This window comes from Balaenoptera physalus (assembly GCF_965194825.1).
Source record: "Balaenoptera physalus genome assembly, chromosome: 5".
Lineage (NCBI taxonomy): Eukaryota > Metazoa > Chordata > Mammalia > Artiodactyla > Balaenopteridae > Balaenoptera > Balaenoptera physalus.
Window position 1 is genome coordinate 46,027,593 of NC_138884.1, and position 27,329 is coordinate 46,054,921.

Sequence of the window (27,329 nt, forward strand, 5' to 3'; positions counted from 1 at the left end):
GGGGGGCCTGGTGGACAGATGGCCATGCAGAGCAGAACCTTCACAGGTGTGTTGTTGGCGTGACAGGCAGCAGTCAGAAAGTCACGGGGCTTCCTGGATAGGAGGTCAGATGACCAAGGGCTCTCGCAGGAAAATACCCTGAGAATCAGTTGGACAGCCACAGGCGTTACTGGCTCTTCTGGGGCACAGCTGACGTGCAAGGACACCCTCCACATGGGGTCCAGAGCCACGTGTCCCTGAGCCCAACTGCCCCAGGGTGGTGGGAACTGTTGCATATCAGGCTGGTCAACTGTATCACTAGGTCTCAACCAACCTGTCTCCATGGAAATCTAAGTCCTCAGGGGTAGGCAGGACCTCTAGGGATCAGTGAGCTGACTAGGACAGGGGTGGGGAGGCTTTGTCCCTGAAGGAGAGTTGGGGACTGAGACCTGGAGAGCCTGGGGAGTCCCACTCTGAGGAGATATGGCTGATATGGCTCTGATGTTCCCAAACCCTTTAGCCATGTTCTCTGTTCTTTTCTGAAGGCTCATGATGCTTCTAGCAGTGGGAAGCTTATCTCAGTTTCATGTTTCTCTGATAGGATGAACTGACCCTTTTATTCACTATTCCACATCGAGCTGCAGACCCATCAGATGGAACCATGTGATCATTGTGGCCACCAGCTGACCCCACAGCCACCTTGTGCCTTCCTTGGACCCACCCAGGAATTTCTGAGTCTTCTTTATGGTGAGTCTTGTGGCCTTTTCTCCCTCATTGGGAATCCTCCTGCCAATAAAACATGCTGTGAATGTTAACAAAAGGAAACCTCAACTAGAATTGGAGTCTGGAAGGCCCGTAGAGGGAGCTCTCATGCCGTGTCACTCATCATCCATGACCCCAACAGGAAGAGGTCATTCACTGACCCCAAACAGGAAGTGCAACCACTTTACTACCCCAGCTGGAGGAGGGAAGACTTCCTTCCTGGCCAGCAACAAGAAATAGAAAATAGAAATAGCTAATAGAGAATTCCGCAGTTTAGCCAATGAGAAGCCATTGTCACCTGAAGTTTCACTTTCCTCCAGTGAACTTTCATTTTTTCCCTTGATGATGACTTTCTTTCCTTGTCCCACCCTCTTTACTTTGAAAGCCTTCTGGGACTTCCCTGGTGGTCCAGGGGCTAAGACTCTGCTCTTCCAATGCACGGGGCATGGGTTCGATCCCTGGTCGGGGAACTAAGATTTCCACATGCCATGTGGCGTGGCCAAAAAACAAAAAGCCTTCCATGTTGTGTAACCCGTTGGAGTATCTCCCTTTCTGTCAGATGAGATGCTGCCTAATTCATGAATCGTTTAATAAAGCCAATTTATTCAAAATTCAAAGTAAATCATCACATTTACTCAGTTAAATTTTGTTTTTTAATACATTGGTGGCATTCAGAGGTGGCCGCTAACAGTTTCATATGTACCCCTCCAGAAATGTTCTGTATCAAAATATGTATGTGCACTTTTCTAAAATCCACTCTTATGATTCCTCCTGCTAACAGGATGATTTTATGATTAAATGCTTATCTTTTTAAAAAGCAAAAGATAAATATATTGGTGGCAGTGATGGGATCTGAAGCAAATTTCTGATAACTTTTGGGACAAGGAGAAACAGGTGTAGTGCCCACAACTCCTTTGAGTTCACTGTCTTTCTTGCCATTCCTGAAGGTTGTTGGTAAGCTCCTCTTGGTTTGAGCTCCATTCTCTTTGATTGAGTTTGTGCTCGCAATCTAATTGGCTTTCCTTTACAGGGCAGGTCAGTTTGGCTGGTAGAGGATTCTCCCTGAGGCCAAACCCCTAGCCTTTCAAATGGAAATTCCCAGGACACAGTAACATCTCTTGGTTATTGCCAGTATATTTTTGAGTGGGAAACCTTAGCCCCTAATTTTGTTCCCTGGATTCCACATTGCACACGGCTGGCAGTGTAGTCTGCACTTCCCCATCTGTTTGGAATCAGCCCTCAGTTTCCATGCTTGGAACTGTTGGTGGCAGCTATAGTTCTCCAGTTTGTTTGGCATCAGTTTGCAGTCCCCATTCCTTGGGATTTGCTGGTTGGATCTTTTTCCTCAGTCCAGGGATCCCTGGGAATTGGTGGTGGTGCATACCAGGCCTTCTTTTGGCCAGGACATAGTGACATCTCTTTGTTACTGCTGATATATTAAGGCGCAGTTCTTTTGTGTGTTCTTTTGGGTTGACAAAGGCTAGCTAAGGAAATGAGATCCTTTATCACCAAAGAGTTGAGAATGCCAGCTTCTGGCACACCTGCTTATTTTATATTTGAGAACTATGGTCCTGGAGGCTGTAGATATTTAGAAAGATGGCAAAATTATACTAATATTGATCTAGAATTACAATGGTCATTGTGGGGAATGTTCCAGTTAGACAAGATTGTTCATTTGAGGAAAACACTGGAGAGCAAGGGTTCCCAAATTGGACAGGGAGAATGAGATGCCTGCTTTAGTTGCTATGTAAAAGTTTAAAGAAGGTTTCAAGATTCCAACATAGCTTCGTTTAGAGACTTAGAACAAAAAGCTAATGAAATATTGAAGAGACAAAAGGTACCTGAAACAAAAGACCATAGGACGGATGTGACTGCAGATTGAACTCCTACTGTCCCCCCCTTTCCTTTTTCACCTGAGTACTCTTGTTTTACTCATTTTCTGTCTGAAATACTTTTCTATTCCCAAGAGAATATTTAACAATTGCCATTTAAAGTCAAACTAGCTGAGGTTGCAGGTGAGCCCCCTCAGGTGTCCTTTACCCCTTGGTCAAAGACTGAACTGAGAGCTATAGTCAAAGAATTCTCTAAACCTAGGGAGGAACCCCCAACATTTTTTTGAAGAATTTAGAGTCACTGTCACGGCCTATGTCCCCAAACTGCTAGATCTTTATCCGCTTGTACACATGTTGGTAGGACTGGGGGAAGCCCCAGAATGGACGCGGGAAGCAAAATGACATAATCCCTAGGATGATATTCAAGATCCTCAACCTAAAAAGGCTTGCGGAATAACAAGTAACCTTTTATAAGCTATTCCTAAAATCTTCCCTGCTCACACTTGGTCTATTATTAATTGGCCTAATAATGATTGGCCTATTATTCACTCATACAAACAAAAGAGGGGTGAATCTGTGGAAGACTTTAGAGCCAGTTTGTAGGCTCTCTTTTTACAGCATTTGGGGTTGCAAGCAATAAAAAGGCCACTCAGCCTACTTTAACTGCCCTCTTTGTAAATGGATTATCTTCTGAGATTAGTGGACTGATTAAAGGGCAGAAAATAGGCTGGGAAGCTGTAGGCCTGACTGAACTCCTGACTGTAGCTGAGCATTTTGAAAGGACCTTGGAGCAAGATCACAAACAGAAATCCACCAAGCTCATAGCCTTACAGTTACAACAGCTCTAAGGCAAGAGACACAAAATAACACCTAGGCCTCCCCCCATTACAACCTCCTAGGGGTCCATGATCAATTCGATTACCCAAAGTTGATGTTTCATTTGTAATCAGTGAGGACACTAGAAAAAAAGGTGTCCTCAAAGGTCCTATGCAAACTCTTCACAAATGCTCTCATATCTGTCTCAAAGGGAGGGCCCCCCACCATGACCCTCTCCCCTAGTTGGCAGAACTCCAGAGGTTCTCTGGTAAACGATTGCGAGCAATTACCTTAAACAGCCCAGAGGAAAATAGAATGAAAATTAATGATAAACTGCCAAATTTTAGTTGATACTGGAGCTATGCTTTCTACTTTAAACCCCACTCTCATATTCTACTTTGAAATCTACATTAAACCCTAACCCTAACTGTAAACGTAATTACCTAACCCTTTAACACCCTAGCCCTAGCCCTAGCCCTAGCCCTAACCAGATCTGTGCTTTCTACTCTAAATCCCACCCTCAAAGAACAACAGGTCCCTCTGAGTCAAGAGGATGCTTCCATGGTGGGAGTACCTAATAAAGTTCAGAGAGAATTTTTATCTCAACCAAGATTCCTTTTTGCTATGCAATATAGCCCCAGTTAACCTATTTGGTAGAGATCTCTTTTGTAACTTAAAAGGGCCAGTACATTTTGCCTCCAGTGGAGATCTCACCTTAAAGTTTCCTGATCAACTTGAACCTGATTATTTATGTTCCTTACAATCTGTCCTGGACATAAAAGAGGAAGTTCAGCACAAGTTCTCTAATTTGATGGAGATGCCTGCAAATTTGGGGGCTACTTCTGACAGTGTTAACATCAGAAGAATAAAAAAAATGCAAACCTATAAAGATTCAGATAGATGTAGCTAAACCTCTCCCTAGGTTTCCTCAACAACTATTAAAGCCTGCGGTCATACAAGGTCTCACACCTATTGTAGAAGACTTAATTTCCCGGGAGGTAGTCATTCCTGTACTCGTCCCTGCAGCATGCCAATCTTGCCTGGTTGGAAACCTGGCAGGATGGCGATTTGTCCAGGACTTGGGAGCTGTTAATAAAAATAGTTATTCCCTGTTTTCCTGTTGTTCCAAACCTAGCCACCCTTCTGTCACAAGTTTCAACTGACTTGGAATGGTGTACTGTTGGAGACCTTTGTTCACCTTTCTTCAGCATCCCGGAGACCCAACAGCCAATATCTATATGCCTTTACTTGGAACAATCAACAATATACCTGCACTTTTATGCCTCAAGGGTTCACTAGGACCCCTTCTTTTTTCTCCCAAGTACCTCACCAAGATTTAAGTACCCTCTAGTTCCCTGAGAAATCCACCTTTTTACCATATGGAGATAACCTCCTGCTGTACTCAGCTACTGTAAAGATTCCATAAGGCATGCATAAAAGATTCCATTTATTTGCTGCAACAGTTAGCTGAGAAAGAACACAAAGGAAAAATTACAATTATCCCTAGAAACTGTTCATTACCTAGGACATAATCTAAGCACTGAAGGAATTCAGCTATCTGCAGAGAGAATTCGGCTGATACAGGAACTTCCTAGACTCACAACTAAGTGCTAGCATTGTGGATTTCTAGGTTTAGCTGGTTATTGCAAGCTCTGGGTTCCAAATTTTTCTCTGTTACCTCTTCCACTCTATGAACTTATTAAAGATTTAGTCCCTGAATCCTTTGCTTGGGAAGATAAACATAAGCAGGCTTTTACAAGGCTAAAACAAGCACTGCAAGAGCTGCCTGCCTTAGGGTTCCCCAAATGATCAGGTTCAGGTTGATCCGGAAACTTTAAGGTGAGATCTCCACTGGAGGCAAAATATATTAGCCCTTTTAAGTTAGCAAAGAGATCTCTACCTAATAGATTAACTTTAGGTTATTCAAAACCTTTTACTTGATTTGTGCATGAATGGCATAATCAGGCCCCGCGGAACTATGTGAGCATGGTAGTAAACATAGGCCTTTTGCCTATTATAGCATGCAACTTGAGTCAGTTGCTTATGCCTATCTCAGTTGTCTTAAGGTTATAGCCACAACTGCAAATTTAGTGGAAGCCTTGGCAGATTTGACTCTAGAAAATGAAGTTTATTTGCAAACTCCACACATTGTCCACAGTCTTCTTAACTCTGAATTGGCAACGTTTCACTGCAAGTGTCACTAGATTCACTTCCTGTGAAATCCTGCTTTCACCACCTAATCTTTATCTTAAACTTTACAACGTTCTCCATCCTGCTGCACTACTACCTCTGTCTCACAAAGGTGAGGACCATGACTGCAAGGTAACAGTGTCCCATGGGAATTCCCTGGTAGGCCATTGCTTGGGACTCCGAGCTTCCACTGCAGGGAGCGCGAGTTCGATCTCTGGTCGAGGAACTAAGATCCCACAAGCCACGTGGCGCAGCCCAAAACAAAAACAAACACAAAACACAAAAACAAAACAAACAAACAAAACAATGTCCCATTTTGTGACACCGTGTCCTGCGTAAAGATGTTACCAAGTCCAAGCTTGCTGTGCTTGCCGCACGACAGGCCAATAAACGGGAGATGAGGTGTTGAGGCAAGGAATATGACTTTATTCGGATGGTGACAGGGAATACCTGGAAGGGAGTTTTCCTCTTCCCTGACTCATATGCTGCCACTTCCCGTTTAGGGTGTCCCAGTCAGCCTCGGTGGGGTCAAGGGATGATTTGCAACAGCAGCAAGAATTGCAGCAACATAGGAGGCACTTACCTCAGCGGCATTTGCCCGCTCGGGGTGCCATGATGCCCCTGGTAGAGCTGCCTCTGTCATGGGTTAGGGCTGTGTGGGGAACTCATGGATGTATGTTTGGGGTATAGGACGGTTTGGGGTAATAGTAAAGCTGTGTAGAGACTGTGTATGTGTGATCTGGGGAGAGATGAGGGGCCTGAGTGCCTTTATGAGTGTACGGTTGGTGCAGCATGGTGCGGCTGGGTGGTGGGGCTGGTTCTGGGTGTTTTGAGGCTCTGTGTGCAGGCATTTGAGAAGAGGTAAGGGTATGCATTTTAATGTTTTGTGTGTTGGATCTGTGTGTATTCAGAGTATAGGGGTTATACATATGCTCATCCTGTAGGGTAAGAGTTTAGGGAGTGTATTTTTGGTGTGGAGGAATTTGCAGAGACTGGGGATGTCAGTGTAAATTGGGGTTGTTAGCTGTGTGCGTATAATCAGGGGATGTGACAGAGGCTGTTTATAGTATCTCAAGAGGGAGATGGGTGTATGTTTGTATTGGGGGTGTGAGTTCATCATGTGTTCTGGGGGGAGTATTTAGGAGAAGGTTGGAAACATTGTGTCTCTCTGATGGTATTTTGTGTTTGTCTCAGCTTCTGAGGCATTGTACATACGTGGATGTTCACAGCTGTGGGGGGACTGTATGTGTTATATTTGGATTTGGGGGGTTGTGTCTTATATTAAGAAGTATGTGAGTTTGGTTTGAATGTATTTGGCTATTGTTGAAGGGTTTGTGTGTTTGCATTGGGGGGTTATATGGGGTTGGGTGGATTTTTGTGGGATGTGAGGATTTCGGTGTTTGATTATCGGGGGCCGTTGGGGGTGTGTTTTTGTATTCAAGACTGTGGCTGTGATTTTATTGGGGTTTGTAGTGCATGTATATTGGAGCAGGAGGGTTCTGGGCACACAGGCATCTGCTTATAGGTAGGGAGTTTGTGTGTTTGAGGATGTTTGGAGCTCTGTGGGGCTGTGTGATGGTGGCACAGGCGACTGTGGGCAGGTGGAGTGTGTGTTGGGCTGGAAGGGAAACTCGAGGGCAGGTTGGTGACTGTGAGGCGCCCATGTGAACTCCCACGTGGACTGACCTTTGTTCCTTCTGACCTTCTATGGCTTGTACCCATCCTGATCTTCTGTGGCAGCTACTCCCCTGGAATGGTCAGCAATACTCTGCTCATTCTTAGCCAGATGAGTCAGGAAACGTCACTTCCTCCGGCAGCTGGATGTGTCTCTTGCAAGTGAGTGGTCCTGGAGTCCAGGGTGCAGGACTGGTGGACAGATGCAGAGTGAGGCTGATTCCCCCGTGAGCCCTCTCCTCAGTGAGGTGGCCAGGAGGTCAGGGCTGTGTCTCCAGAGGGTCAGACATGGCCAGTCCTCTCTAGAATGTGCTGGAGGGGCCAACTCATTGAACGGACCCTGCCAGGAGATAAACAGACCCCGAGGACAATTCCTAAGGGAGAAGTCTATACCTACCCATCTTCCACTTTCTCCTTTGGATGGCCTCTACCACAAGGTAAAAGCTAAGCCCCCTCACACGGCCCTTCTTGGCCTGGTCTTACTGACCGGCCAGTCTCTCCCCACATCCTGGCTCACTCTGGGCCCTCTGGTGATACCAGCATGAGGCCCCCCTGCATGTCAGTTCTCACCTCCTTGCCTTGGCCCTTGCTGCCCTTGCTGTTTGTCCTGCTCTTCCTCCCCCAAGGCCGTGAGTCACCTTCTCCCGGTGGGAAGGATCCACTGAAAATGCAACTTTGGGTAATTACTGCATCACCTGAGTCTCTAGCACGTGCCAGGCACTATGACGCTTGCCAAATCCATAAAAACCCCACAAAGCGGATGTGCTATTAGTTGCACTTTGCAGGTGATGAAGCTGAGGTTCAGAGGTGAGCAACCATGACCAAGTACCCTGTATGTACCAGAATATCAATCAGACTGGTCAACGTATCCAATAAAGCCAAACATTAGTCTGATCAGGACGCCTAGATGCCAGGCTGTAAAGGCGCAAAATATGTCCCAGCCAGAGAAGGAGCAGTGCCAAGTACCCCAGCAAAGAAGCAGAGTTCATATCCTGCTTTCTTAATCAAAATAGCTGCAGATCAACCCACAGTTTCCTACTCTGTTAATAGGAGGAAAATACCAATGTGCGTTGCCCCATAAAACTACCTTAAGACAGTATGTATGATCCCGAGTGCTTTGGTAATGACCCCAAATCATCATCATGAAGTTGGGATACTTCTTAAAACACTGCAAGTCTTACACACTGGCATATAGAATCTGTAAAGTCAGTTCTTTGGGTAATGATGGTAGATAGAAGTGGCCCAGAAGGACAGAAGACAGAAAATAGAGCAGAAACTATTTGTCCAGAGGTGACAATGGGTCATAGCCAAGGTTCAAGCATTACTAGGGAGGTGGTGAAAATAGTAATGGGCATAGAGTGTAATAAGTCAAGGATATCTCATGTAGTTTCCAATGAAAGTTTGTGAAAGACATATAACTAAAAAGATAATAGGCTGGGAGGTGAAATAGTACAAAACATTTGATATATTTTTTACAAGGATAAAAGAAGATAGAAATGAACATTAAAGAAGTCGGTCAAATAGAAACACTGTAAGATGGTAATAACCTCACAATATGATGAGGCAACTTAGATTTATTTTGTTTAAATAAATTGGTAGACTATATTTAGAGTAGTTTTAAGTTTAAAGAGAATTTGAGCAGAGTATAGAGTTCTCATACACCCCCTCACATCTATTCCCCAAACCAAAGTTTCCCCTATTATTAACGTCTTGCATTAGTGTGGGGCATTTTTTACAATGGATGAGCCAAAGTTCATACATTACTATTAACTAATATCCATAGTTTATATTACAGTTTACTCTGTTGCATATCCTATGGGTTTTGACGAATGTATGACAAGCGTTGACCATTACAGTATCATACAGAATAGTTTCAGTGCCCTACCTTTTCCAGGATGTCATATAGCTGAAATCATACAGTATGTATCCATTTCAGTTTGGCCTCTTTCATTTAGCAATATGTGTTTAGGGTTCCTCCATGTCTCTTCCATTTAGTACTCTTATAGCTCAAGCTGCCATAACATAATACTATAGCCTTGGTGACTTTAACAACTCACAGTTCTAGAGGCTTGGAAGTCTAAGATCACGGTGCTGGCCAATTCAGTGCCTGGTGAGGGCTCTCTTCCTGGCTTGCAGACAACTGTCTTTTCACTGTGTCCTCACATGGTGGAGAGAGACAGAAAAAACTCTCTGGTTTCCTCTTACAGGGGCACTAATAGAGCCTAATCCTCATGACATCATTTAATCTCATTACCTGCCAAAGGCCTCATCTCCAAATACCATCACTTTGTTAGAGCTTGAATGTATGAATTTTGGGGGGACAGAATTCAGTTGATAGCCTCATTCTTCTAACAGTATAAAATATGACGAATAAAGAAAGCTCATCATTAAATTATCTCTTTTCTAGAGTTTCTGTCCCCATGTAGTTATCAACTCCTGGGTAAGATAGCCTGGGAAAGCAAAATTTTAAAAAACACATGAACAAGTTTTTTTGAATCTCAAAATGATTTGAAGGCAAGAAACAGTGTTTGAGAGAAAATTGGGGAACCTTACTTGCATAAGAAAAGGTGATATTCCTCCTTTTCAGAGTTGAATGCCATTTTGGAGCCAGTCAAGCCAGGCTGAGGAAGCACATTCTAAGCAGAAGCAATAAAAATTGTGTGCAAAGAGCCAGGCTTGTTCTAGAAATTAAACAAGCCCCACTGTGAATGTGGAAGAGTGAATGAAGGGATGAGAAGCAGGATAGGTGAATGGAAACTAGGTTACAGAGGCCTATGAGTACAGATGGGCATATGCATGTAAGAACACTACTCATGGCAGGGAAAGAACCACCTGGATGTATCAGAAGGAACAAGTTCTTAACACTCACAAAGGGAAAAAAAAAAAGAAAGCCTGGTCTTCCCAGCTAGAATGGAAAACTGTTTAATACATGAGTATTCAGAATAGTTTTCAATCCTGAAATGTGGGGAAAAACTTAACATGGTCTAAACATTACTTGGGTTCCACCTAAAAAGCTTAAAAGCAAGACTCAGAAGGATAAAATTATTTTTAAGTAATTTAACTGCATCCCAGAACAAAGTTCAAGAATATGTACAGAAATACTAAAATATTTAGCACCAGAAAAAGAAAATCTACAGTGACTGTCATCCAATAAAAAAATTACCAGGTATATCAAGAAGCAGGAATATAGAACCACAATGAAGGGGAAAAAACCTAATTAAAACTGACCCAGAAATAGAAAAATTAAAGCATTAGTAGACAACAAAACTAAAGTAGATATTATAATTATATTTCATATTTTCAAGAAGCTACAGGAGGGATTGGACATGTAAAGGAAGGTATTTTTTAAAAAGCAAATCAACGTTTTAGAGATTAAAATTAAAATAGCTGAGATTAAAAGTACATTGGATAGAATTAACAGTAGATTAGACATTGCAGAAAAGAATTAGTTAACTGAACAAAAAGCAATATACATTATTCAAAACAAACACACAAAGAAAAGAAAAAAAACTTTAAAAAGATATGAATATCAAGAGAATGGGAAGTCAAGTCATAGATGGGGAGAAAAAATTTGTAAAAGACAAATCAGATAAAGGATTGGTATGAAAATATACAAAGAACACTTACTGCTTACCACTAAAAAAAGAGGACAACCTGATTAAAAGTGGACAAAAAATCTAAACTGACACCTCAGTAAAGAAGATATAAAATATCAAATAGGCATATGACAAGATGCTCAACACCTTATGTGTTTGGAGAACTGCAAATTAAAACAGCAATGAGAAACCACTATGCAGCTATGAAGAGGACAAAAATTCAGAACACTGACAACACCAAATGCTGGTGAGGATGCAGAGCAGTAGGAACTCTCATGATTGCTGTAGGGAATGCAAAATGGTACAGACTCTTTGGAAGACAGTTTGGCAGTTTAATAAAAGAGTAAATATACATTTACCATAAAATGCAGCAATCAAGCTCTTTGGTATATACCCCAAAGAGCTGAAAATTTACGTCCATACAAAAGCCTGCACATGAATGATTGTGGCAGCTTTATTCATAATTGCCAAAAATTAGAGGCAACCAAGGTGCCCTTCCATAGATGGATGGATTAAAAACAAACAAACAAACAAAAACCTGTTCCACATTCATACAATGGAATATTATTCAGCAACAAAAGGAAATAAACTACCCATGAAAAGACATGGAGGAACTTAAATGCATATTATTAGGTGAAATAAACCAATCTGAAAGGGCTACGTACGGTATAATTCTTAACTATATGATAGTTTAGAAGGCAAAGCTATGGAGACCGTAAAAAGATCAGTGGTTGTTGGGGGTTTGGGTGGAGGAAGGGAAGAGTAGGTTGAATAGGTGGAACACAGGGGATTCTTAGGTCAGTAAAAGTATTCTGTGTGATATTACAGTGGTGGATACATGTTGTATTAGTCAGAATTCTCCAAAGAAGCAGAACCTATAGAATACATGCATGTGTTTGTAACAGGGAATTAGCTCTTATGATAATGGAAGCTGAGAAATCCCACAGTCTGCCATCTGTAAGCTGGAGGCCCCAGAAAGCTAGTGATATAATTCAATCCTAGTCCAATGGCCTGAGAACCAGGGGAGGTGGTGATATAAATTCCAGTCTGAGGTCAGGAGAAGATGAAATATCTCACCTCACACCATGAGGCAGGAAAAAGGGGCAAATTCTTCCTTCCCCCAGCTCTTGTTCTATTCAAGCCCTCAACAGACTGGATGATGTCCACCCACATTGGGGGGGGGGGGCAATCAACTTTACTGAGTCCACCAATTTCAATGCTCATTTCACCTGGAAATTCCCTCACAAAATATACCCAGAAATAATTTTTAATCTGGGTCCCCCATAGCCAGTTAAGTTGACACATGAAACTAATCATCACAAGTCGACCCTGTGTCAACATGACACCCATATGCATCTCCTCAAATCTTACTTAATCCCCAAATAAGACAATAACAAGGTCTTAATTCCACTTAATATGATACAACAATTCTGAGTCCAATCAAAATACACTAACCCTATCCCCAGAAGAGGAGGTAAATCCTTGTGATATAACTTAAAGTACTATAATGTAAAATTAAGAGTACTTACATATTATGATATAAGATCAATACAACTCATGTTACATAATAAGGGAATATGAGAGAGAAAAAACAAATACACACTTAACACAAATATATTCATAGCAAAAAAAAATGGTGTACTCATGACAATTACAGTCCTCGTTTCTGTAAGTGGTCAGTTATAGCTGGTCTTTGTAACTACTTTCTTATACCCATTCTGTATTCTTTCTATCTTCAGCAAGCACCTCAGCAGATCGTGGTTCTTCCCTGGTGGGTGACCAAATCCTTGCTTCTTGAATAGTCTGGGTCATTAGTAGCCCTGCCTAGACTGGGTTGTTGTAGTTTTCCACTGAGCTTAATCAAAGAACATGGTAATACTAAGGGATGCCTTAAGCGATCTACTATATCCAGATACACTTTTCCTTACCCGCCGGTGGGGTCGGCATTTCTGGGGGGCCGGGCGCCTCAAGCCGGAGAGGGGATGGCGGCTCCGTTGCCATAACGGAGAGCTGAAGCGGCAGCAGCAGCGAGAGCAGGGAAGAAAATAAGGCGGAGGGAGGGGACGCCGGAGAACCCGGGGGTCGCTCAGGCTCAGCCGCGAGGAGGCCCGGGGGTTCCTGCGGCTGGTGCCCTCTGTGGCCCGAGGAGGGGGCCCATGACGCCGCGAAGGCGCGGGCTCTGCCGTGCCCAACACTCGGCGGAGCGCGTCTCTCGGCTCCCGGCTCTCGCTGCTCAGCCGCCGCGGCCGCCGACCCGGGCGCAGCCCAGGAGACTGACCTCAGCGGATAAGCGGCGGCGGCGGTGGCGCCCCGCGCTCCCTCAAGAGTTCTTTATATGTTCTTTATAGATACAAGTTCTTTATCAAATATGTTACTTACAAGTATTTTCTCCAGTCCATGGCTCCTATTTCGATTTTCTTAACTGTGAATGCTTTTTTCAAAGAGCAGACATTTTTATCATGATGAAGTCCAGTTTATTGATTTTTTCTTTTATATATTGTGATTTTAGTGTCATATCAAAGAAATATTTGCCTAACCCAAGTTCACAAAGATTTTCTCCTATGTTTTCTTGTAAAAGTTGTATAATTTTAGGTTTTACAATTAGGTCTACAATCCATTTTGAGCTAACTTTTGTATAAAGTGTGCGATATGAATGAAAATTTATTTTTTGTTTACACAAGGATCAAATTGCTCCAGGACTATCTGTTGAACAGACGATCTTTTCTCTACTGAGTTGCCTTTGTAGCACAAAATCAAAACTATTATGTCATGAGTTTTGCCCAAACCCAGTCAGATTCCCATCTTGAAAATCCACCTTAAACCATTGGAGTTCAGACCCCTAATCTTGTAAATATGTTCCCACAACTCCTGCTTCTGATAACTGCTAAGATTCTGCCAAGGTGTGGTGTTCTCACTCGCTGATGGAGGTTTAAAAAACTTAGCGGTGCTTCATGGAGAGATAACCAACTGACAAATTCCAACCCAATCTGATAATTTCTTTATTTTAAATTGAAATAACTATTTAAGAATGTGTTTAGATAGGAGATATTATACATAATTAGGGTTCATTTTGTCAGGTGTGATTTCACAAGGAATTTTTTTATCATAACTTAAGATTTACTGTTGTGAAAAATATTTGACAGTAGCTTTTGAAAAGCACAATTAGTCAAATTTGCACTTAAAATTATAATTCTTTTATTTTTCAATTAGAGCTGTTTATCCTTTCATATTTAATAAGGGCTTCATAGTGCTTCTCACTTTTATTTGTTTATTCATACAAAAATTACTTTTGGGAAACATTAGTTTGTAACACTGCAACAAGAAACTACAGGAACTATAGGACTAAAAACAGTAACATTTGGTCACAGCAACTCGTGGCAAACATAATATAAACTACAGCTTAGAGACCACGATGGTATAGATTAAATCTTTGGGATAGAAATGAGTGATCCAAAATGCATTAGGTTATAAAACATATTCTTATTAGATTCTTGTATTTATTTTTGTTAGTAATTATAAATATAAGCCATTTATTGAAGTCTCATGATATATCTAGCCGTGACCATTTTCCAGGAAGTGTTTTTATAAAATACACGTGATTTTATTCTCATATTAAAAATGTGGATACTGAGGGCTTCCCTGGTGGCGCAGTGGTTAAGAATCCGCTTGCCAATGCAGGGGACACGGGTTCGAGCCCTGGTCTGGGAAGATCTCACATGCTGCGGAGCAGCTAAGCCTGCAAGCTACAACTACTGAAGCCCGCGCCTAGATCCCGTGCTCTGCAACAAGAGAAGCCACCGCAATGAGAAGCCTGCGCACCGCAAGAAAGAGTAGCTCCCGCTTGCCGCAGCTAGAGAAAGCCCACGAGCCCAAGGCAACCAAAAATAAAATAAATAAACATAAATAAATTTTTTTAAAAATGTGGATACTGAGATTTAGAGAGCTCTGGTGAGGAGCAGAGCTCCAACGCCTTCCTTGTCTCCAATCCTGTTGGGCTCTGTACCCTCTCCTTCCCTAGGTCCACAGAGCCTCAAGTCTATTGAAACTGATTTGGTCCTCTCTCCTCAACGTCAACCTGCCTGTTTTCTTTGTTACTTCTTTGCTCTAATACACTACCCAGGTCGTGGCTTGGAGGATTTGTATGCAGGGTTATTTACCATACACATTTAGGAAACCCCTCCCCGTGTGTTCTTCGGTCTCTGGCCATGGCGTTGGCAGTAGTCTGGGCTCACTCTCACTTATCACTGAGCCTCTGATTGGAGTCCTGGCGGCCGAGGCACTGTCACTCATGACAGCACAGCCTTTCTCCTTCGATACTTTCATAATCTGAAAATGAAATGCACATCTTTCACTGGTAGATTAGAAATAGAATTTTCTTCTCTACTTTTCGTTTGCAGACTAGGTTTTAAAGCCTCAAGTGACTGTGTGAACTTTATCTTGTCTCTGCCAGCTGTCTGCATCAGCAGCATGGGGTGACTTTGGTTGCCAGACCTTTCTCATGCTCTCCACCCATCAAATGGCTTCAACCCAGGGTCCCAGGAGTGTGTTGGTTTCCTGAGGAACAAAATCCTATCTTCCAATAGAACGCTTACTTCCAGCTACTCACTGGCACATACAGAGTCATACAGAGTTTGTAAACCTAGCTTTTCTTCTTACTACTTGGAGATTAATCCTATAATGCCCTCATTCTTCCAGAACAATAGTTCTCCACATGAGAAATAAACAATTGCTTCTTTAAGCCACATTGAGCCACATCTGGCAGGAAATGTTGTACTGAAAATTGGAAGATCTAACTGGTGGCTGGATTTGACATCGCTGAGTCTTTTGTAATATTCTCTGCTTCATTTTGCTGAGAAATGAAAGTTTGCATTAGGTGGTCTGGAGTTGTGAAACACAAATGTGGACGTATGGAAAAAATTCTCAAAGCTCTTTTTATTTTTCTTGAAGTGACAATATTGCCTTATGTTTAAATCCACTGAGTAGAATAATATTACTTATTTAAAAGCCTACATATTTTCAGCTTTATAATATCAGGCACGCCTATGGAAAGAAGCCTTTCATCAGAGAGGGGAAATAGTGAGTATTTAGAATGACAATTGTAATTTTAGCAGTTTAACTGGGACTTTTTATTTTTTATTATTTGGTTAAAGGGCCAGATAGTAAATATTTAGGCTCTGTGGGCCTGCAACTACTGAACGCTGCCACTGCAGAGTGAAAGCAGCCTTGGACTGTACTTAATGAATGGGTGTGGCAGTGTTTCAATGAAACATTGTTTAGACAGGAACAAAGCAGATTTGGACCTCATGCCAGTTTGTTGACCCTTACCCTAGAAAAAACTCTGAGTTTCACATTCTTTTTTTATATCCCCATGACCCTCCTTTTTAAAATCATCTGCCATCTATACTGTGCAGTGCAATGTTAGGTTGCCAGATTTATATTTGTTGATTGTAAGTATGTCTCCCAAACTATATATTTATATGAAATTCAAATTTATCTGGGCATGGTGTATTTTACCTGGCAACCCTATCCCAGTGACCTTTTTCCCACATATTCCACCTTAATTTGGAGCTTGATGTCCTTCCCTAGATCAAAATCTTCTTTGGAAAATGTCGGACGTTCTTAAAGATCAGCTGAGGGAGAATTTAGGGCCACACTGCCTTTCCTACAATTGCCTTTGTCGCATGTTAGGAACAATAATGAAGGAAAAGGAACAAAGTTTTTGTCTCAGGCTAAATACAAACACATCTGTACTTGTGCAAGAGAGGTTTGGTGGAGCCGTAATTTCCTTTCCATTCCCTGAACATCTGCCCTGGTCACAGGTTACCTATTGTTTCTAGGTAAGTGAATCCTGATGGAGTCAACATGGAGGACGATATTCAGAGAGGAGGCGTCTTAAAGGGATATGATACAGAAGAGAACCTACCTAGTACAGAGTAAATGCTTCAGTGCATACATGTTCATTATCATTCCCTAGTCCTTTAACATCCCAATTATTTCAATTCATTCAATATAAAATATTCAAAGAAAAATTCTGCCCATATACTCTGTACTTGCTTAATAAATAAGCCTCATTAAAGTTAAAATTTAGAAGAATGAGACTATACAAGTCACAAGATCAAGGTATTATTTCAGTCATTCTAAATGATGTTGGTATTTGAGTTCAAATTACATTGCACGCTGGCTCTGAAAGGGGCGGAATTATTTTCCAGAAAATGTTGGCAAAGATCTGCTAGGCTGTGAGAAGTTGGTTCTCATGTACTCTGGGCTGTGAGAGAACACTGTGTCTTTTCCCATAAACACGAGGGAAGGTGAACGGGCTCTGGGGACTTCTGATGGGGAAGATAATGAAAGGTGCCTTCATACCTCAGCTGTTCAGCACCATTAACCTTCCCAGTAATTGAAACACACAGAAGGGGGTGATAAGTGAGAGGCCTCCCTCTCGTCTATTACCTGGCAGGTACAATTACTTAAGCCTTCAAATAAAGGAACGACTTTAGGTTCCTTTTCAACCATTCTTTACAAAAAAATCAACCAAAGCTTTTTGTTTTTTAACTCTAATGTTATAATCATTTCTTTCTTTTGATTTGTGCCTGTGGATTAAAGCATACCCAGCTCAATAAGGTGGGCATTTGTTATTTAATTAATGTAACTAATAAAGTCCACCATGTAGAAAAGGTTACAGCAACAAAAAAAAGAGGTCTTAAAGGTTTACCATAGGAGACCAATTTACGATTCAAAGTGGTTTTAGACTGACAGGCAAAAATAAGATTTCATTTTCCACATGGAAATGAAAAATACAAATGCAAAATTTTAATCTAGTTCAAGCTGAGGAATAACATCATATTGTAATTACAATACAAGGAAAATGAACCTAATCCTATAAATGTGTGTATGGACATGAAGGAAACTAGTTTTCATCAGTTATGTCAATGACATAACAATAGAGCAATGGAAGTGTGTGTGTGTGTGTGTGTGTAGGGAGTTGTTATTAACACTTCTCTATGCGAATTATACATGTACATATAAGAATGTATTTCTGTGATAAGACAAGAACATCTAGAAAAGCATTTTAAAAAGTAGTTATCTTTGCAAAAGCTAAAAGTTCCTATAATTAAAAAGCAAGTCATCCAGCTCATGTCACATACTCACAGTATCATCCAGTGGCATTTATATCAAAACTTGCTATTATAAGTTAGATTGTATTTGCTTTTGAATCTACTTGAATTATGCAGCCATTATTTGAGCTAAATTACAAAAATGTTAAATGTTTCTATTATCTAAATCACGATGAAACAGAAAGATATTTCAAAGTTTCTGATACAATTTTTTTTTCTTTTTTAAAGGGGAAGAGGAGGAAATGAGGAGTCTTTTGTTTTTTTTAATTGATTGATTGATTGATTGCTATGTTGGGTCTTCGTTTCTGTGCACGGGCTTTCTCTAGTTGCGGCAAGCGGGGGCCACTCTTCATCGCGGTGCGCGGGCCTCTCACTATCGTGGCCTCTCTCGTTGCGGAGCACAGGCTCCAGAAGCGCAGGCTCAGTAGTTGTGGCTCACGGGCCTAGTTGCTCGGCAGCATGTGGGATCTTCCTAGACCAGGGCTCGAACCCGTGTCCCCTGCATTAGCAGGCAGATTCTCAACCACTGCGCCACCAGGGAAGCCCTCTGATACAATTTTAAGTGAAAATGGTGAAAAAGTGAAGCTGCCAGATGGCAAATATTTAATTTCTGCTCAGTTTTCTTCCATCATAAATACCCTGTGCTGGGCAGAGACTGAGGTCTAAATGGTCCTCATTCTTCACGCTCCTGGATTCACCCTCTTTGACACATGGCTTTTCAGCTCCTTTTACTGAAGAGGCAGAATCTGTTCTCCCGACCCTTGATCCCGAGTTAGGTTATGAGATTTACTTCGGTCAATGGAATGCCAGCTGATGTGACACATGAAGATCAGAACAGACTTGTATTTTTCTGCTTCTTCTCTTAGTTCTGTGCCACCGCGGTGAGAGGTGCCTGGGTTTGTTTGCTGAGCAATGATACACAAGTCCAGTCATCTCAGATGGGGCCATTCTCCATCAGCGGACAACAGCCTCCCCAAGGCAGGTGCGCAGGAGGCCAGAACACCTGCTGAGCCAAGAGTGTGGTCTTGAGACCCCTGAGCTCAGTAAAGTGGTGTCTGCCACTGAGGTTTCTGGTTGATTCACAGCATTATTATGGCAGTAAATAACGGATATTGCTGCTTATGTTTTTTAACTCCCATTTTTCAGTTACATTTCTATTTGGAATAGTGTGGTAAAGTAGATGTCAATGGATTCAATGTTTTTCTAGAGTTTCTGTATTCCTTTTTAAAAACAGCTTTGAGATATAATTCACCTACTGTACAATTCACCTACTTAAAGTGTCCAATTCAATTGTTTTTTTGTATATTCACAGAGTTGTGCATTCATCTCCACAATCTATTTTATCAATTTTATTGATAAAAAAAATTTTGGAAATTTTATCAATTTCCAAAAAAAGAAATCTTTCTTTTTCTAGCCTACAAGTCTCCCATCTCCCACAGCCCCAAGCAAACACTCATCTACTTTCTGTCTCTATAGGTTTCTCCTTTTTGACATTTCATATCAATGGGCTCATATAATATATGGTTCCTTATGACTAACTAATTTCACTCAGAGTATTTTCAAGATTCCTCTACATTGGAGTACTTCATTCATCAGTACTTCAGCCTAAAAATATATCACTGGAATTATGGAATAAACTTAATCCTTAAGGGTGTATTTTTTTAATTAACCAGCACTATTACGAGTTCTCAGTCTTGTTTTCAATTTAAAAAGACTTTTAATGATAATCATTAAAATGCTTATGGTTGAATTTAGATTCAATTCTGTGCAATAAAATCAAATTGGTTATAACACAATAAAGGCCGTATATGAGAAGCCCATAGCTGATGTCATACTCTGTGCTTTTCCTCTAAGATCAAGAATAAGAGAAAGATGCCCACTCTCGCCACTTTTATTCAACATAGTATTAGAAGTCCTAGTCAGAGTAATTAGGCAAAAAAAAAAAAAAAAAGGAAATCAGCAGCACCCAGCTGGAAAGGAAGAAGTAAAATTGTCAATATTTGCACATGACATGATATTATATATAGAAAACTCTAAAGACTCCACCAAAAAAACACTGTTAGAACTAATAAACAACTTTAGTAATGTTGCAGAATACAAAATCAATATACAAAAATTGGTTGCATTTCTATATGCTAGTAATAAAACAATACCACTCACAATTGCATCAAAAGAATAAAATACCTATGAATAAATTTAACCATGGAGGTGAAAGACCTGTACATTGAAAACTATAAGACACTGATGAAAGTAACTGAAGGAGACACAAATAAATGGAAAGATATTCTGTGGCTCAAAGATTAGAAGAGTTAATATTGTTAAACTGTCCATACTACCAGAAGCAATCTACAGATTCAATTCAATCCTTATCAAAATTCCAATGGCATTTTACACAGAAACAGAGCAAAAAAATCCTAAAATGTGTAAGGAACCACAAAACACCCTGAATAACCAAAGCAATCTTAAGAGAGAACAAAGCTGGAAGCATCATGCTTCCTGATTGTAAGTTATATTACAAAACTATGGTATGGTATTGGTATAAAAAGAGGCACATTGATGAATGGAGCAGAATAGAGAGCTCAGAAATAAACGCACACATATATGGTCACTTAATTTATCACAAAGGAGCCAAGAATATACAATGGGGAAAGGACAGTCTGTTCAACAAATGGTGTTGGCAAAACTGGACAGCCACATGCAAAAGAATAAAACTAGACTACTACCTTACACCATACAAAAATTAACTCAAAATGGAATAAAGACTTGAATTTAAGACCTGAAATCATAAAACTCCTAGAAGAAAACATATACGGTAAGCTCCTGGACATTGGTCATGGCCATGATTTTTTGGATATGACACCAAAAGCAAAGGCAATAAAAGTAAAAATAAACAAGTGAGACTACATCAAACTAAAAAGCTTTTGTACAGTAAAGGAAACCATCAACAAAATGAAAAGGCAACCAATTGAATGGGAGAAATATTTGCAAATCATGTATCTGATAATGGGCTAATATCTAATATATATAAAGATCTCGCACAACTCAATAGCAAACAAACAATCTAATTAAAAATGGGCAAAGGATCTGAAGAGACATTTTTCCAAAGAACACATACAGTTGACCAACAGGTATAGGAAAAGATGTTCAACGTCACTAATCATCAGGGAAATGCAAATCGAAACCACAATGAGATATCACTTCACACCTGTTTGTATGATTATCATCAAAAGGTAAGAAATAACAAGTGTTGGCAAGGATATGAAGAGAAGGAGACACTTGTGCACTCTTGGTGGGAATGTAAATTGGTACAGACAGTATGGAAAATAGCATGGAGTTTCCTCAAAAGATCAAAACTGGGACTACCATATGATCCAGCAATTTCACTTCTGTGTATTTGTACAAAGAAAATGAAAACACTAACTCCAAAAGATATATGCACACCCATGTTTATTACAGAATTATTTACAATAGTTAAGACATGGGAACAACTTCAGTGTTCATTGATGGGTGAATGGATAAAAAAATGTGATACACACACTGGAATACTATTGAGCCATTAAGAAAAAGGAAATTGTGCCATTTGTGACAACATGGAGGGACTTCGAGAGCATTATGCTAAGTGAAATAAGTTAGAGAAAGATAACCTCTGGTCTCACTGATATGAGTAATCTTAAAAAGAAAAAAAAGGAGCTCATAAATACAGAGAAGAGATAGTTGGTTGCCAGACTGGGGGGGTGGGGATGGGGGTGGGAAGTAGGTGACATGAGTGAAGGGGGTTCAAAAGGTACAAATTTCCAGTTATAAAATAAATAAGCCACAGGGATGTAATGTATAGCATGGTGAATATAGTTATTAATACTGTATTGCATATTTACAAGTTGCTGCAAGTAAATCTGAAAAGTTCTCATCACAAGAAGAAAGAAAAAAATCTGTGACTGTGTATGGTGATTGATGGTAACCAGATTTACTGTGATGTTCATTTTGCAATACACACAAATGTCAAATCATTGAATTGTACACCTGAAACTAATATAGTGTTCTATGTCAATTATACCTCAATAGAAAAATTCTTAGGTCAAGATCAGATGTTGATTTTAATTTTAAATTAGAAAAGGACTTTTAAGGATGCACTCAACTCTGCCTCCCTCTTCCTACCCCAAAGGAGTAAAGAAAAATTGTGACCTTTTATGCCTTTCATAAAATTAGAAATTTTGTTTAAAGGGTATAATATATCTCAATTTAAAAAGTTTAAAAAAAAAAAAGAATTTTTTTTCCTGGACACTCATGTAGTTGATTCTGTGAATTTATCCTTCTTTGTGATATGATAGAAGGAAGTTCTAGAATCTCCCTTTTCTCTCTATGTATGCACCTCAGCTGCTGCCATCAGTGGACATGTGTGCAAGATGATATTGGAGACTGTGGTGCTTGAATTGGGTAGAATGCTGGACAGCTGACTCTGCACTTCATTTTAACGTTAAGCCTCTCTGATTCTACTTGTGCCAGAATGTCAGAAAAAGTGTGTTGTTTATGCACAATCCTGTGAAATGTTTATTAAGCACTTTTGGAAATACCATGCAGTATTGCTTTTATACTTCAAGTTCTTAGTTGTGGTTTGTTCTATCTTAGATACCAGTGTTTGTTAGTCCCCAAAAGTCCTCCTGGGTTGAAATGGGCTGAATTGGAAAGAAATAGTATAAGCAGATAAGGTAGGGGGTCTATGGAGAAAGAAAACCAGGCATGGCTTTCTGGACATAAGAGAACACCTATTAATTTAGTACAAGCCATTTTGTGATCTAAGCCTGGCCAGAGTGCTTGCCCTTGAACAGGTCTCAGTAATGAAGGATCTTAAGGGAAAACAAGAATGCTGACTGTTATCAGGCAAGAGAAGTAGCACTAGTAATAATGTATCAGTTGTAAAGACTTGCAGTTCTGTTTCCATGGTAAAGATTAGCCTGAAGCACTCAAGCACCAGGTCAAACGGAACCTAAGGGATGATGGCGTTGACCTTTTCTGATCCTCCGGATTTCAATCAACTAAAGCCTGGGCTCTGCCTACCTCCCAAGCCCTTTCATGAATATACATGTACCCTTAGCTTAAAACTTCCCCAGTTTTGCTGTTTGGGGAGACACCGCTTTGGGAAAGATCCCTAGTGTTCTACTTACTTGCTGCAAGTAACAAATCCTTCCTTCTCTCACTCTTTGTCTTGGTTGTGTCTTTTGGCTCGACACCCACCAAGAGGCAAACTTAGTTTTTCGGATAACAGTATGAGGCTGACTATTCTCTAGCTGAGATTTATGTAATTAGATGCATAATCCTTTGGTTGTTAAAACCAGGGCTTCCAAGGGCTAGTTACAGGGAACATAGCTCATCAGAGATAACCTGCGAAGACACCGTGCAGTGTGTTTTTTATCACACATGTGACAATTCTTCTCCCTGCAGTCTGTCTCTCCATAATTGTTCTTCAGGATTTGTTGCCTGGGGGCTTATGGGAAAAATGACTCCTAATAGAAATACTATTCTATTTTATTCACAGTATTCTTTCAGAGGATTTAATGATACATCTGTTCCCATTACAAGAGTAAAGTTAAATGTATTCCCAGATTTAGATAAAACACGCAGAAATAATTTACAGGGAGAAAACTGCTGAATAAAGAAGAAAAATGAATGGAGTCATGTTTTGATCTATGGAGAGCATTGAGAAAGGATTTCATTGGGGTCGGGTGAGTTGATCCTTCCTCTTCTCGGTAGGGAATCCTGAGTGCACAGACTGCTCCCAGGTGAGCAGGAAAACAGAAGACTTTGGTCAGGAAATGCCAAGGGTGTAGTTTCACTTAGAAAATACTTTCCTAGGCAGCCTGTCTGCACTTACACATATGAGGGTCCACACACTTCTGAACATCGGAAGTTGATTTCTTGTCTTTTATTTGTGACGTGTGCTGATTTCAAGTTCTCTTTTGTGTTTGGTGTGAACTCTGCAGACACATACATATATGCGCGTGCGTGATTTGTGGGCTTTGAATCATCACTTAGAGAAATGTGCAAGATTAGATCTACACATTTTGTTCACCTTTCCTTTGTTTTGATTTTTTTTAATTTAACTTAATTTTATATTGGAGTATAGCTGATTTACAATATTGTGTTAGTTTCAGTTGTACAGCAAAGTGATTCAGTTATACATATACATGTGTCCATTCTTTTACAGATTCTTTTCCCATATAGATTATGACAGAATGTTGAGTAGAGTTCCCTGTGCTATTCAGTAGGTCCTTGTTGATTATCTGTCATCTTTCTTACATAAAAGAGCAAAGGGCTGTGGAAACAGGTCACAGAATGCAGCGGACTGCCCCTGACCTGCAGGGATTTAGCTTGGAGGCCTTGGCGGTCCCGTTAGGCATCCTTTCTCCTCTGAGCCTGGAGCTCTAGCATCAGCCTACCTGATCCAGCGCCCTGTGGATGAGCATGGTGTTAAGTACTTGACATTCATTTTCTCCTGTAACCCTTGGATCAGTTCTCGGCTGGTAAGACTTCTATTATCTTATGAAACAGACAACGAAGCTGAGGATCACAGATGCTGAGCAGCTGCCGGGGGTCTCACGGGTGGGTACCAACTCCCAGGGCAGCTCTGGGGCTGGTACGTGGAATGCTCAGCAGTTTCCATCCCTTTGTGGGGGTTTCACACCTGTAATTTCATAATGGCTCTATGACTGGCTATCATCACCATTCTACAAACAAGAAAAGTGAAGCACAAAGCCACGAAGTCTCCAGCGAAAGAAGGCAGCTGGAAAGGGGTAAAACCAGGAGTCGCATCAGCTGTCTGCTAGCAAGTCCCTGCTTTGGGCCCTGCTTTGCCTGGTCTCTTCAAGCCTCCTCACCTGGGGCTGCCCTTGTCTTGGAAGATCATGTAACAGGCCCAGTGCTGTCCAGTGGTCAATGCTGTGCACTGCACAAGGACATCTGCCTGCAAATCTCAATCCCTCGTGGGCTGTTTCATCTCTGACTTGGAAAATCCATCCTGAATGTCTGCTCAAGTAATTTACCAGCATTGTCCTTTTTGGTTTTAATTGACATCAATTACTGAGGCGCCTTCTAACCCATTTTAAATGGATTTCCCATGAACAACTGAATAGAGTTTTCACAGGTGACAACTTTTCTGTTTCAGAGACCTGAGGGCCAGTGAGAAGGGGTTTCAGAGCTCAGCTGACCTGGTCCAAGTCTGGCTTGCTTTGTGACACATCCATTAAACTCTCTGAGGTTAGTCTGTCTATCCATTAAATGGGCAGAGTAACATTTACTTCAAAGGAATGCTGTGACCATTTATTTAGATTACACACACACACACAGACACACACACACAGACTGTCTGTTGTATAGGCTTTAAAAAATATTAGACACTTAATGTAAATCATTAATTTATATTTGCTTTAAAAAGTAGAAATACCATATTCAGGTTCTGGGACATGTATTAGGCACTAGGAAAATGTCTGACTAATAAATGAAGGTCACTCTACCGCTTGTGGCTTTTTTCAAGGTTCTAAATGCACCCTCCGAGCAAGCTTTGCTCAGTGTTTCCCGGGACTGCTGATTGATGGGGTGAGTGGGAAGAGTTCCTGATTCCCAGGGGCCCTGAGTAGGAGTGGAGAAAGCTGGAAAGTTGGGATCAGAATCTACATATTTGGGTCAAATTCTACTTGTAAATTCTGTGGCCTTGCCAAGCTATTTACATTTTCTATTCCTGTGTTTGTTTTTTACCCAGGTTGCAGAATAGAAATAATAAAAACAGCTTTTCTGCTTTGTTCTCAGGCATATAACGCCCTACTCAAGGTTAAAGTTACTTTCATATTCTGATCACTTTGGATGGTGCAAGAATGCCTGGACACTGTTCCTAAGTCTCAGCGCATTTGTCATGAGTCTGGTCACACTTTTAGGAGAGTATTGATCCTAGTGATGCCATGCTCATCCCTCCTTCATTTACATCTGCTGGCAGCCTCTTTAGGAAGTAGAGGAGGCCATGTGACTTACCTCAAGGTCATGGGTCTTGAAATCCTTCTTCCCCCATGGGCCATCAGGCCTCTATGTGTATACTCCGAAACAATTTATCTATTTATCTGCTTATCTATCTATCCATTTATTTATCTATCCATTTATTTATCTATCCATTTATTTATTTATTTAAGATGCCTTTTATATTCCATCATTTTTCAATATGAACTTTTGGGTAACTGTATTAAAGAATTTGAATGGAAAGGAATACACATACAGTATATAGAAGTTGATTCAGAACTCTTCATTCTTCAATTAAGTGTATTCAGTTTACCTACTTAACATAAGGTCACTTCCCTGATGATATTTGGAGTAAGATTCCTTCTCCCAGGATGCCAGTTTTTAGTTTTATATATCTGCTGACCACAATTCTCAAATCTCCAAGTAGGAATATACATAATAAAATGCTGACATTATAGTAGAAGTCGGGTCGGTGTTTTAATTAATTATTTTTTAATTTTAATTTTTTCCAGCTTTATTGAGATGTATTTTGACACATAACACTGTATATATAACCGTATATATTTCGAAATGATTACCATAATAAGGTTCTTTAGGTTTTTATTTTTAAATATGAATCATTAAATGAGTTGGGAAAACAAAAGCAGTCTTTTTTACAACAGTTCTCAGTACATGTAAATATTTTCTTCAAACCGGATTAGTTACTTGTCCTAAGTTCTTTTCAACCAAGAAAAAAAAAAAAGAAACTCACATTTTTCCTAGCATCGGTGTTAATGCTCAAGCATCATCAGCGTGGTGAAGCTCGGTCTCAGACTGAAGTCCACTGACCTGCTCAGCTGTTCAGAGTGGGAAACCTGCCGGTGAAGGAGCTAGGACCGCGGATTCGGATTCGGAGCGAGTGCAGGTTGAAGACCTTCACCGACTTGACTCGCACTTCCTCCCGCCACCGCCAGGAGCGCCCGGGACGCGTGGAGCTCGCAGCGCGGCGGGAGCGGGTGGGGGTGGGGTGGGGGTGTGGCTGCAGGTTGGGGCTCCCGCCCGCCGGCTGCGCGGGTTCGCCGAGCCCGGAGGAGGGAGCGCTAGCTACCCCGAGCGGGAGGGAGCTTGCAGACTCCGGCTCAGAGCAGCTGTCTGGACACCTTGGGTTTTGGGGTGGGGAGCCCAGGCGACTGTGAACATGGACTCCGCCGCGGGAGCCTGTCTCAGGATGCTCTTTCTTTTGTCTGCAAAGCCCTGGAGTACATTAGCAGCAGGGAATACTTGTGAGTACAGCAAATCTTTTAAAACTTATACTGACAACTGAGAATTCGTGTTTTTTAAAAAAATAATTGAATTTTACAAATGGAATCACTGGTCTGCTTCTG

General features: G+C 41.0%; 1 protein-coding gene and 1 long non-coding RNA gene across 2 annotated transcripts in view; one reads left to right on the top strand and one right to left on the bottom strand.

Moving 5' to 3' along the window:
- Positions 1-27,329, bottom strand: part of LOC309661495 (uncharacterized protein) — a gene marked incomplete at its 3' end in the record, with an annotated part of 166,966 nt that overhangs the window by 18,504 nt on the left and 121,133 nt on the right. The window lies entirely within an intron of this gene.
- On the top strand, positions 18,619-26,949 carry LOC309661745. The gene is made up of 3 exons (XR_014264244.1): positions 18,619-18,946; positions 25,124-25,215; positions 26,728-26,949. It is a non-coding gene; the product is annotated as an uncharacterized lncRNA (long non-coding RNA).